This window comes from Prinia subflava, chromosome Z (genome assembly GCF_021018805.1).
Source record: "Prinia subflava isolate CZ2003 ecotype Zambia chromosome Z, Cam_Psub_1.2, whole genome shotgun sequence".
NCBI lineage: Eukaryota > Metazoa > Chordata > Aves > Passeriformes > Cisticolidae > Prinia > Prinia subflava.
Window position 1 is genome coordinate 27,274,043 of NC_086283.1, and position 9,933 is coordinate 27,283,975.

The 9,933-nt window shown below is 41.0% G+C and overlaps 1 long non-coding RNA gene across 1 annotated transcript; it reads left to right on the forward strand.

Annotated features, from left to right (window-relative positions):
- The first annotated feature begins 3,125 nt into the window (after nucleotides 1–3,125).
- LOC134564704 (uncharacterized) lies at nucleotides 3,126–7,248 on the forward strand. Its single transcript, XR_010083618.1, has 3 exons — nucleotides 3,126–3,197; nucleotides 6,828–6,970; nucleotides 7,079–7,248. It is a non-coding gene; the product is annotated as an uncharacterized LOC134564704 (long non-coding RNA).
- Nucleotides 7,249–9,933: the final 2,685 nt, after the last annotated feature.

A 9,933-nucleotide genomic window follows, 5' to 3' on the forward strand; every position in this document is an offset into this window, starting at 1 on the left:
TTGATCAGTGAAAATACATGGCCTGACTTGTAACAGATACAAGAGCTGCATGCGACTGCTGTCCATGCATGGGATCTTCTATCATGAGTCCTGCATCATGATTGTGTTCACAGGGCATGGGAACTCAAAAACATCTCTTGGGTACATCTCCTCTTTGCCTATGATCCCGTTAGAAGTGTTTTTAATTGATTTTGGGGGTCTATGTTCTGGGCTGCATCAGTCACACAGTTATAAGGATTTTAATTTTAATTTTACTTTAAGGTTCCTTCATGATTTGCTATAAAATAGGAGATTTCTCCCAATCTTAAGTCAAATGAAGGTTAAATTTTAAATGCCCTTCTCTTCACAAACATAATTTTGCTAGGTTGATGAAAAGTACATGTATAAGGTAGTGTTTTTTGGTGCCTGAGCAGAGCATATGCATATTAAAAAGTACATTCAGATACTAAATATATTGCATTATTTAAATAAAGGGATGTAGAAGGGGTGGTAATGGGTTGCCAGACTTAGAACAGATGAACCCATCCTTTTGCTTTGTTGAGGGCTCTTCCGTGCTGGGAGTGGAGGAGAAAAGGCAGGAAGCAGAACATGAAGTCTGCAAAAGGCATTACAAAGTTAGTATTTCCTTTGTCATGGGCCTGCTCAATACTATATAGCCACTTTTCTTCTTGTTATCACAAAGTGGAAATTATGGAAATAAAGGAACATTAGAAGTACCAGGCTTCTAAATGTCAGATTAGTAATACATGAAATTAAGTGCAATGACGAGTCAAGATATGTGAATAACTCCTGATGGAGTAGTTCAGAGATGTAAGAATGGACTGCTTGATTTAATTGTTCTTAACACAGCTAAGAAATAGTAAATTCCACTTTTCACTGTTCTTAATAGCCTGGTGGCTTGTCCACAGGAGATACAGAATCACAGAAAGCTTTGGGTTGTGGGGGAACCTTAAAGACCATCCAGTTCCAACCCAACATATATGCAAGACTATGAATTCTTGTCCCTCTGTGTGAGATCCTGGCACTGGAGGGGTTTCTACACAACCCAGGGGTGGTATGGGGTGGTTGGCTAAGGGCTGCCAATGCTGCTGTGCACAATAAACAGTGACAAATAAGGGGCTGCCAGCCACAGGAACAGCTGTTTGTGTCTGCTGGATTGCAGGGAAAATATCCCTGGTCTTTGTTCAAACAGTTAACACCAAGATTTCACCTTTGACTCATCCTTACTAATTAGGAGAATTCACTTTATACCAGTGGACAATTTCTGAGAAAATTCTCTGATGAGAATCTGAGTGGACTTCTGGTTGCACTCAATATTGTGTTTTCTCTCTCCTCACATGTTTTTTCCAAGCACAGCACAGCACTTCCAGCAATTTATGCAGAGAAATACTTCTGACTGTGGGTTGTTGTGTCTCCAAGCCCCAGGAACCCAGACTCATCCCACACCTTTTGCCACAGCCAGATTCTGTCACAGAACCTGCCAGCTCTCAAATAAAACCAGGCATTTCTTTCCTTTCATGTAATTTCTTCACCCAGAATTTCCCAGGCCTGCCTCTCTTCCCCAAATGTGAGTATTTCATAATAGCGTCTGGTGTATGAAATGAGATAAAGCTCCATTCGTGTGAAACAAGAACAATAAACGGATGTCACCGTTCTGTGTAATACTTAAGGCTTTAATTGCATCCCTTCACTTAAAAAGGGAGGGGAGCTGGTTGTGATAACAGGCAGTTTATCTCACATTTGTCAGCAATTAGCCTGAGAAGGTGCTTGTGCTGACAATATTCTGACCAGGAGCAAGGGTGCAAGGAAAAGTGTTTTGTCATGGTGCATTTTCCCACTGCTGTTAATCCCCTCCCTTTGATTGATTATTGGCCACATGGATTGTTACCAGGGGAGGATTATCCATGGCACTGATAACAAAAGGCAGAGGGGATCTGGTTTGTTTCTTACTTGATTTACAGAGGAGGGTGAAGCTGGGAGGGAAGGAGGAGTGTGTGGATGTGCTTCTTCGGGAGGGCTCACTGCAACCTCAGCTGCTCTGTCTGTGATTAATCCAAGCAGGGTCCACCCAGCATCCAGAGCTGTCATTGCTAAAGCCACATGCAACCACAGAAGAAAAGACTACTGCAAATAAAAAAGGTTAAAATATTTCTTTTTCTTAATTTTTTTTAATTGTTGTGTTGACTTTGCTGACCGTGAGGCTGACAACTGTAGAGGGCTTTCAAAAGCAAGGAGGGCTGGAGGGAGACAGGTCATGTTTTGAAGATTAAGTGTTTTGAGCTCTCTCACACTAAATCATAAGGACAGAGTATCAAATCTCCTTTCTCCCCTAAGTTTTACCCTGAAAGAACCTCACTGATGGACAACACTGGGTGTTTTCCACTTGCTCTAAAAGTCACTTGTCTGACACTGCTGAAAATATTTACAAATCTTAGGACACTGTGTCTTAAGTCAACTGATGAGGTATTACAGGTGACATCAGTGTAAGTTTGCTTGACTACAGAGGGAGAAAAAAGAATCAATGTGAAATTGTGTTATACTAAACCTTTGAATGAGTCAAGGTTCCAAAGTTTCAAGTGCTTTCACTTTTTCCAAAAGCAACTCTGAAAGGAAGCTCACTGCTCCTAAGGTTTGGGTGAATTATTTCAAAGAAAATGAAGAATGATCTTGATTAATGCTAATGAAAAAAATTAATGATGAGGAAATGCACTAAATAATAATATCAGAACAGATAAATAGGTTTCTTTATCTACTATTTACTTAAGGTGGCAGAAAGTGTACAATTGACAGAAAAATCACATTTTTTCTCAAGTTCTTTTGCTAACACCTGTTTATCAGTTGTTTTCTGAAACAGTTAATTTTGAAAGGGCAGATTTAAAGAGTTCAGATTAGGAACTGGGATCAGATTTAGAAATTAAAGTTATAGAACAATGGGAATCACCCTTGTGACAATTCATTTACAGATCATAATCATTCAGGCTTAGCACCTGCTTTATAACCTCTGGTTTATGAATTTGGTTTATAAATTAATATATTGCTCTCATATGCACCAGAATCAGAGTTGCCATTCTGAGAAGTTTTAGTGATGCTTCCTGGTGCAGGTGAGTGAGAAGCTGAGACGTAAACAGGAAGTTTTTAAGGGAGTCCTGACTGAACGCTGTGTGGACAGATCAGCTGATGAAAACTTCCTGCCTGAGGTATGTTTTATGTAGGGAATACTGGGGTTTGTTGATCGAATTCATGCCAGTAGCAGAGGTGAAGAAACTTTTTTTTTTCATGCAAACACTCTTGTATGTGAAATTTGACAGAGTAACAATGCTGCAGCTCTTAGAAATTGCTGCTCAATTGAATAAATCAGTAACTGAATTAAACCAGTCTGCAAGTAGTTTCTAAGTAAATTACTTGCACAATTTGTGTGACTGCAAACTCCAAAAATTTCTCATTTTCAGCTTGATTCTGTTTGCAGTTACTGCTGCAGACCTTTTGCTTTTTTAGAGATGAGGCCATTTTTATATTCCCTTATTCCTGTAATACAACCAGACTCAAGCTGCGGGTTAAAAGTATTTTTCAGAAGAAGGGAAAAAAAAAAAGAGCTAACTGAATATGTGATATTCTGTATGAAACTGGTATCTGAAACACAGGGATTTGAGATGCAGTTTGGGAACAAAAAGTTGCTTGTGTAAGGGGATAAGTGGGCATAATGGGGTGGAAAGAAGAAAGAGAGGTTTGGGATGTTTGTCAAGGAAAAAAAAAGCTTCCTAATGAGGTAGAATAGGCTGAAAATAATCATTCACAGGAGGCATTGCTCAAGACTATTTAAGTTGGTAGGACAAAAAAGCTAAGAAACAACAGAGAGACTCAACTGATCTTTTCTATCTCTACATAAATCATTGAAGGGAAGGAAAAGAGGGAAATAAGGAGTGAGAAATTTTGAATGAAGACACCATAATCAGTGTTTGTGCCCTCAGGGAGAGCAACATACAAAAAAAAAAAAAATTGCAGGCAGTCATGAGGATTTTGGCTTCCAGCATTAGTATGAAATGGTCATTTTTACATCCTGAGACTGTGCATTTTGGCAGCACCCTGCTGGACTTCCTCCAAGGGTGTAAGCTGGACTTGCATCACCCTCCACACAGTGACTGAGGGGAGACTTCTCCCTACATTCTTCCCTGTCCCAGGAGTGCTGAGCTCCTCATTAACCTCAGCAGTGCAGCAGGGGTGAGAGTGGGGGATGTTCTCATCCATGGGTGCCCTAGATTTTGGTGCAGGCTCCCAACAGGACCATCAGGGGAATCTCCTGGTGAATCCATTAAATTCTTCAGCTCCAGATGGATGCCTGCACTCTGGTTTAGATTTGTCGTTTCAGGCTCAGGCAAGGCATGCGTTTAGTAGGAATCACGGTGTGGCCAGACCTGAGTGAAGAAGGAATGAGTGGAGGGGAAGCTGCAGCTGAGTCTAGAACAGAACAGAACAGAATCACCAGATTAGAAGAGACCTTTAAGATCATCTAGTCCAACCCATGCCCTAGCACTACATTAACCAAGTGCCACATCAAGTCTATTTTTAAACACATCCAGGGATGGTGACTCCACTACCTCCCTGGGCAGATAATTTCAGTACTTAATCACTCTTCCAGTAAAAAACTTTTTCCTAATAGCCAACCTATATTTCCCTTGACACAGCTTGAGACTGCATCCTCTCATTGTGTCTGTTGTTGCCTGGAGAAAGAGACGGACCCCCACCTGGCTACAGCCACCTTTCAGGGAGTTGTAGAGAGTGATAAGGTCACCTCCGAGCCTCCTTTTCCTGTCTGCACAGGGACAGGACTCAGTGTAGGTTGAGGATCACATAATGAGCTTGGCTGCTCCAGGCCCCCATGGCAGCCAGGTTTGGGAAGGTTCTCTTGGCTGGATGCTCTTAAATTCACCAGTGAAGCTGTGCTGGTGATTCTTCTTGTTTCTTTGCAGGAGGGGCATGGGAAATGAGAGAGCTTTGTCCCACTGCATGGGCTCTGAGACCTACCCACGGGGTTTTGGGTTTCGGAGGGAGTTTATCTGAAAGTTTGACTGACTGTGTGAAATGACCCATGTAATCCTGGCTGAACTTTTTCCACCCTCAGGCCAGAAAGGAAGTGAAGCTTCTGCTGTGCCTTTTTATGAATTAACATGCAACTATCTGTATTTCCTGACTGACACACCTACATCATCTTCATCATTTCTTCTGTCTTGGTCCAGAAGTCCCTGTGGATGTCAGATACCGAATTCAAAAGGATTTGGCCACGTTACATCCTCCTTCCTTCACAGATTTGAAACAATTTGCAAAATCAAACAACAGAAAAAACCTATCATACACAAATCTCTCCCTCATCTCTCCTCAGGAATCCTTGATTAGGCTTTCATGCATCATGTTCCACTTCCTCACAAAGCCTGCAACCATAATGTTGCCTCTCATGTTTGTAACAAATGGGAATTTCCACACACAATGTGCTGGAAAGCTGAGTGCCCAAAGCTCTAGCTGCATCACAATGGCTTTGTTAGAACAAAGAAGGAGAGGCACAGCTAAATCCTGAGCACGGAAGAGCTCCAGAGCTGCACAGTTCCTTCCATCCATACCCAGGGATTTCAGTATGGAAATGCCAGGGGTGAGCAAGGTGCAGGTGCTGAGCTCTTCTCTTGGGTGCTTTGTGCCTCAGGCAGTGAAATGTGAGAATAGAAAAGGAGCTAATTAGAAAACAACAACAACAAAAACAATCCAGAAACTTATCATTTCCAGTGACACATCTGGAAGAGACTATAGCATTGTCACTCTTTCTTGTTCTAATTACATTCTTCAAGAAAAAGTAATTTCTTCTTATAAATTTAATATTCACTGAAAAAGATTCTGAAGAGCTGGAAAGAAGCATCCTATCACAAAGTTTTACAAGAAATATTAATATTTTATTACATTCCATTTTCAATGTATATGTTAGTGTCAATAATTAGAACACATTTATTTTTATCAGTTGACTTTTGGGTACTTATATAAATTTCCAGTTTTGAGTGTTTTGTCTCTTTATTTGAATTGGAAAAAAAAGTGTTTAAAATTCTGCCTCCCTCTTTATCACTTTTTTTTTATGGTGGCATAGACCTTGCTGAAGGTGTATCATCAGGATATCCATAACTATTTTCCTTCACTTGTGATCATGACCTTCTAGATGTCATCCTTTTCAGACATGTATTTGCTGTTTTTAAAAGAAAATGAGAAATTTAATCACAGACTGTTCTATCTCAGTGAGGCTCCTTTTTAACACTAGTACTGTGATAATATAGAATCAGGGCGTTGGACGAACCTGTTCATCCATCCCTGGATGGCCACTTTTGACAGGAAATGTGGAAGGTTTAATCAAACCTGTGACAGGGTAGAGTTTGTATGTTTATTAATTTTGTTAAACACACAGAACATGAGACAGGACTTACAAATTTACTATTTTTTTGACAAATCTGGATTGAATGGGGAGCAGAGGCTGCTTTGAAAGGTCAGAGAGGACCATCTGCAGCTGGGCAAACAAATGGCAATGGATAAAATTAAATAGTAATTCAATAGCATTAGTTAATTTAAAAAATGCTAATAAAGAAAAATAAGATTAGATTTATAAACACCATAATAAAGAAATCCTACAAACACAATGTTTCTCTGTCCCAAAAGACAATTGTGTTTTAATAGGAGGTGAGGTGTTTTATGTCTTTTCACGAGAAGAGAAAATGCTTAAACAGCTCATGCATTTTGACCCAAAATGCTGCTTCAACCACATTTTCCAAAAGTTTTATTTTTTGTCTCTCTGCCTGCAGTAAAGGAGGATCACACCACAGGCGATACTTCACCTATACTGCGAGGACCTATCTGTCTTTTCTGTCTAGAAATACTGAGAGTGAGATTACTGCAACATCTGTCACCTACAGCGTTCTCAGATTGGGCTGGAACAGGAAATAAGGTAAGTTTTTTGGGATGCATAACGAATTCTCTCACTTTGGAGGGGGAAGAACAAACTTAGGACTATTATGCCAGCCCAAGAATAATAATGTTCTTTTACCCCTTCCAGAAAAGTCTCACAAGTTTCCAAGTGCTTTAGTCATTCTGTAAGAGCTTGTAAAGTTGTGGAAGACCCAGAGGAAAAAAAGAAAACAAACCAGGAAAGGCCAGCTTGATGAAACCCCGTTCTGGCCACAGATGTAGGTGGGTAAAACAAAAATAAAGGACCTGTTTACAAAGCAGATGTCACACCACTGGGCTTGTGTCTGCAGCATTTATTTGGAGCTAGATTGGGTGAAGAAAGAGAGAGGACTTTGATAAGATCAGAGCTTGTTACTCTGGGGAGGATGTGAAGATGTGTTGTCCTTCCTGGTTCTCCTCTGAGCACAATCCCTGTGCAGGTTCCATGTCAAAGAGAGGGAAACTTACACTGTTACCATCCTAGGTGAGATATCCCTCAATTTAGGAGTGGAATTTTCTCACTGGCACACATGGAGTCTTCATCCACCCAGGTGCCATGGGCTTGTCTGGAACAGAACTGATGCTTCTGACTCATCCCATCCCCACTGGATCTTTGAAAAGTAGTTGGTTTTGTTTGGCATTTTTCAAAAGCAAACCTTCCTCAAATTCTGCCCTTTCACTTAAAGACTTAAGCAAATGAAAAAAACCCCAAACTCTCACTAATATGGACTGAATATGTTGAAAATTTCACACAGGAATGTATTTCAAATTTCTGTCAAAAAAGCCACACTAGATCATTTGACTTGTCAAGGCTTCACATAAGCCACTCATCTTGGGGTTGCTCCCCAGCACAGCTTTCAGTTTGGGTGTAAGCAAATGCACAGCAGAGCTCTTTCAAAATTGCTCAGTTCAGTATATGTTTTCTTGCTGACCCCATGGAAAAATGTAAATATTGCATGAGTTTTCTACAGCTCTGCAGCTGAGCCCAGAAACTCCAGACATTTGTCTCAAGTGCCCTCCAAATGTTTTTGACCCATAGCCAGCCTTTGGCTCTGCTGCTCTGAGCATTAGGTTTGCAACAAAGGTTGAACAGTGACAAATTTTGTCCAGTAAATGTCTAAAGAATTACTATAGCCACTGCCAGATTAAAAAAAAAAAAATCCTCTTTTTGAAGGATAAATATTAATTTACATCAAATGAATTAAGCATGTATCAGATAAACAATTGGAAATCCCTTTTAAGATAAATCTGGAGCTTAGAAGTGCATCTCCTGTTCCACTGTATTTGCTGTGCTTATAGAGGGGTTAAGACACTGGGGATCTGCTTCCAGGTACCAAATCAAAATACAATTAACCAGTATAAGGGAACAAACAATGATTTCTTTTAAATCTGAATTTTAAGAAATGTAAAAATGTTCGTGGGAATCAGATTTCCATGGTTAGGATGTTTTCACTTAAGGAAATCCTATGCTTTATTACATGAAAGAGTTTTCTCTCTCCTCCTTTCTCCTTTCTCCCTTCTCCCTTCTCCTTTCTCCTTTCTCCTTTCTCCCTTCTCCCTTCTCCCTTCTCCCTTCTCCCTTCTCCCTTCTCCCTTCTCCCTTCTCCCTTCTCCCTTCTCCCTTCTCCCTTCTCCCTTCTCCCTTCTCCCTTCTCCCTTCTCCCTTCTCCCTTCTCCCTTCTCCTTTCCCTTTTCCCCTTTCTCCTCTCCTCTCTCTCCTCTCCCTTTCTCTTCCTCCCTTTCTCTTTTTTCGTTCCTTCCTTGTTTCCATCTCTGTCATGAATCTTGAGTCATTTGGGTTAAACAGAAATAATCTTTGCTTTTATTAAAGTGGTGCTATGTGGCAGATTCTCAGCTGAAAGAAATGACCAAAACACCCAGTCTTTGTGCAGGCACAAAATGGGAAGGACTACAATGGAAACTATTCAGAAAAGCATGCACCTTATTTATAAATCTGAGGTAGAAGCTGCATTTAACGGAGTGATAAACTTCCACAATTAAACACTTCACATTTGAGAAGTCTGAAAGTAAAGGCAATGCACAAATTAAAGTTTGTCTCTAGTTATAAAGCAGACTGCAGTGAGTTGCTTTTAAATAGGAGTAGTTTTCAGGATTGCATTCAGGTCCAGTTCTTATTTGTGTGGACCAGCTTTTGCACCACAAAGGCCATTGAAATTCACAGAATATGGCCAGGCACCTCTTCTGACATCCCTGTGCCTTGCCAGGAATGTTCCAGCACTGGGGAAGGTTAGTCCTGTGCCTGCCTGAGGTTCCAGCCCTCCAGCTGTTCCTGGCTCTGCCCCAGTGGTGATGGACTGATGGGTGCAGCAAGATTCACTGCTGAGAGCTGAAGCTTTGACAATGCCTCCTGACACTCAAGTCTGCTTTGCTGCCTGGGAAAGCCATGGATTTTCCCTTATTAAAATATTTCAACTCAGTCTGGGTGACTGTCACCCATGCTGTGAGCCTGATAATGGCCTCAGCTCCTGACTGCTCTTCTGTGGCTTGTGTGATGTGAAAGAAAGTAGAAACAGACAGAAAAGAAAGAAAAAAAAGGAAAAAAAAAGAAAAAAAAAAAAAAAAAGAGGAAGGACAGAGGTGTAAGAAATGCCCATGTGCAGTCTCTGTAGTCTGTGTAGCTGAAGTGAGACCCTCACGAGTTTCAGCCCATCTGCCTCTCCATCTCCCATTGCTGGCTGCTGTTCCTTGCATCCCAATGTCACAGGGGACTGTGGTCCCCTCTTCTGCTCCTTGTGATCAGCTCAAGATCCTTTAGGGTGCTCTTCTTCCCCATTAAAAAAACCCCTTGCCTATGCTTTTCCAGCCTTAATATCCAATTATTCTCCCTTTGTAGCAGTAACTGATACCCACCATGTGCTAATGAGCTGCTTCACTGCAGGCTTAAGCAGACATTTCCATCCCGTGTGTACCCCATGTGGACATTTCCATGCATATTACTTCATA